This window comes from Octodon degus, unplaced genomic scaffold (assembly GCF_000260255.1).
Source record: "Octodon degus isolate 3935 unplaced genomic scaffold, OctDeg1.0 scaffold00187, whole genome shotgun sequence".
NCBI classification, from domain to species: domain Eukaryota; kingdom Metazoa; phylum Chordata; class Mammalia; order Rodentia; family Octodontidae; genus Octodon; species Octodon degus.
The window spans coordinates 4,328,698-4,332,088 of record NW_004524763.1 but is presented as its reverse complement, the minus strand read 5'-3'; the positions used below and the strand labels follow the sequence as shown (position 1 = coordinate 4,332,088).

General features: G+C 42.5%; 1 pseudogene; it reads right to left on the bottom strand.

The window, feature by feature from the left end:
- Positions 1-433: 433 nt before the first annotated feature.
- On the bottom strand, positions 434-1,040 carry LOC101589102 (annotated as a pseudogene).
- Positions 1,041-3,391: the final 2,351 nt, after the last annotated feature.

Below are 3,391 nucleotides of genomic sequence, written 5' to 3'. Positions count from 1 at the left end.
ATTCATGCCAGTGTAGGAGATACTGGTACTTCTCTTATTAATATTTCTTTTTTGTTTAAAAATAATTTATTTGTCTCTGGTGACAGAGGGAAGGCCAAGGGGTGAGGCTGCAATGCCTTATTTGTGCACCTCCAGTCATCCTGCAGCTTCAGAGTATGGCCCTGGGCCACAGAGGCAGGGCGCCCCAGTAGGGTCTTCCAACACTGCAGTACCTGGTAGTTCTATCCTTCTCTAAGGGCCTCCTGAAGGAGGTTAGAAATTCCATCCTGTGAGACTTAAAGCTATTCAAGTACCCTAAAGGGAAGACTTTGAGGAGGGACTACAGTGCTTTCTTCCTCCCCAGCTTGGGGCACCAGGGTGCCTGTGCACCTAGACAGCTGCCCCCACATCCCAGGGCAGTGCTGGAGGAAGGGCAAGCCAGGTCAAGCATTCTTTATTGTGCCAAGACCAGAAATCCGTGGGTCTTGAGTACCTCTGTGAACTTGCTGATTTTCTTTTCCACATTCTTCTCAGCCTGTTTCCGTAGCCTCATGATCTGCTTCTTCTTCCTGTAATGGATCTTGGCCTTCTCCTTTCTCTTCTCCTCTAGGGTGGCTGTCGCTGCCTGGTACTTCCAGCCAACCTCGTGAGCCAGGCGGCCCAGGTAAGCGAATTTCCTTGTTGGCTTCAGGCACACAACCTTGAGAACAGCAGGAACCACCACCCGTTTTTTCTTGTCATAGGGTGATGGTATCCCATCAAACATCTTGAGGCGGTCCAGGGCAGCCTGGCCTGCTTGGTCTTGTGGGGCAGCATCCCTCGAACAGTTCACCAGAAGATGCGGCTGGGGGCCCGGAAGTGAAAGGGACCGCGGCATGGGTTGGTATTCATCTGCGTGTGGAGGAAGGCCAAGTACTTCAACTTGTTTCTGTAGAAGTTGCCAGAAATGTTGGTATAACCACCTTGTTGCGGCCTGGCAGTACCTGCTTGGTCACAGTAGCAGCCAGGCGGCCCAGGAGATGGCCTCGGCCATCCAGCACCAGGACCTGCTCCTCCGCCATCTTCAGCAGACGCCCGGGAAAGTCTTATTAATATTTCATTGGTCAAGTTTCCCACTGATGGGACAAAATACCTAACACCCACAATTTAAAAAGAAGAGGTTTATTTTGGCTCATAGTTCAGAGATTTTAATTCATGGCTGGCTCCAAGACAGGCACATCATATGAGAAAGGGGAGGTGGAGCAATTCTACTCATTTCAAGGTGACTGGGAAGCAGCACCAGGGCAAGGGCCAAAAGGAAGGGCTGGAGACAAGATACAGTTTCCAAGGGCATCACTCCCTCCCTTTTCCTCTCTCCCCCAGCATCCCCCCTCTCTCTTTCCATCCATGACCTACCAAGGCACAGCAGGAAGGGTGTGCTTCATTAATCTGCTATGAAACTCTCAAGGCTGTCAAGTTGACAATCAAGATTAGCCATTTTAATGAGCAACAGGGAAAGAGAACAAAAAGAGTAAGGAGTCCAAGAAATCAGGGAGTGCCAAATAATGTCGGATATTGTACAGAATGAGTAGGAGTAGAAGTTCCCCACTAGGATTTGTCTTTAGATGAACACAGTGAAAAAGAGTTTCTGTCTTGTGATAGTAGAAAAATCTAAACCGCAAAGAGCTAGTGTGTGGGAAGGGAACAGAATTTTGGAGCATCAACTCTATCACCTGGAGTCCTAATCTTTTTTTTTTTTTAAATGTGTAGTTCTAATTCTAATGACCATTTTCAGGGACACTTCAAGTAATTAATAATTTATAAAACATTCTAGATAGATAGATAGATAGATAGATAGATAGATAGATAGATAGATAATTGAATTCTACTTTTTAACTTTCCTGTTTTTAGATAAATCTGCCTAAAGATCTTGCTTTTATAGAAATCTCAGCTGTACATAAATAAATAAAGTGCAGGTATGTTAGTGGTTAGGAAGTAGTAAATCCCTGCATGAATCTTTTTTTTTTTTTTTTTTTTTTTTTTTTTTTTTGGAACTGGGGATTGAACTCAGGCCCTTGTGTTTGCCAGGGAAGCGCTTATTCTACTGAGCCATCTCCCCGGCCCAATCACTGCATAGACTAAGCAGGAGTCTTACTTTCCAAGTTAAGGCATGTAACAGTGTCATCCTAGCAGTATGAATATTAGGAGACATCAGCATATTTTAAACACTCTGTTGTGCCCCTGAAGAGCATCCTGCAGAGTTCTCAGACTTGTAGCATTGTCCGGCCCTTGCAAAGCAAATGTGTTTCATGTTCTGCTTTGAGACATACGTCCCAGCTTGTTTGGAATCATTTACGTGCTCAGTCATTCTTCCTTTCCTCCACTGACATTGGATAAAGCTATTCTCATTTTCTAGAACTTTGTCTCCAATTTCAGTAGTGACAGAGGGATGCTGGGGTTTTTTTTACTCAAAAGAATATTAATATTTTTCTTATTATTTGCATTATAGCATCCCAGAAATGTAAGGCTTTGAAAGTAAAAAACTCCCTCAGTGAAGAACTCTGAGGGAGTCTAATCAAATATGAAACCATGATGAAAAACATTGGAGTTACTAACATGAATATAATTTAGCTCTTATAAGAATTTATTTGTTGTTTGAGTTTCTGAGTATAGTAAGATACTAAGATGCCCAAGCTGTATAAAGTTCTACAACCTTTTCCTCAGAGATTTACTGCGTAACTCTGATCAGAATAGATAAGTGCACTAAGCAATAGGCTCTCTGTCATCAGCAGTGAGAGGATAAGAAGAAATGTGACTTCCTAGAAAAGATAATCAGTCAAGCAGATTGTTCTCTTGTCTTATTTTCATCTGCCTGCTTGCAACAATAACTTTGCTGGTTTTATTTCCTGTTACGGTTTGAGTGAGCCCCCACAGTTCTTTGTTGGAGACAATCTCACTTCATGGGTTCATAGTATGTGGAAGTGACGTCCTTCCAAGATGATCTTTCCTAGATGACCTAATGATGAGTGTGCTATTTCATGTACAGAATAATTTATTCATGGATGAACAGACTAATGAGCTATCAAAACAGCAGCTCTGTTTAAAACCTTGCTCTCTCCGGTAACCTGCTGTATCTTAAAGTGCCATGGCCTCTGCCGTTTTAGGATGCCCTCATGAGAAGCTAGCAGATGCTGATGCTGTACTTCTAAGCTTCCTAGCCTCTAGAATTATGAGGTAAGTAAACTTCTTTATAAATTACTCAGTCTGTAGTATTCCATTATAGCAATAGAAAACAGAATAAGACACTTCTAGGGTACTGTCTTCTATCCCAGTTTTTCATATATCAGATTTATTATCCAATTAAGAAAACAGAGGTACTCTTATACATATTCAACACAGTATTTAAAAACTTCACGAATGCTTGTGGAATATA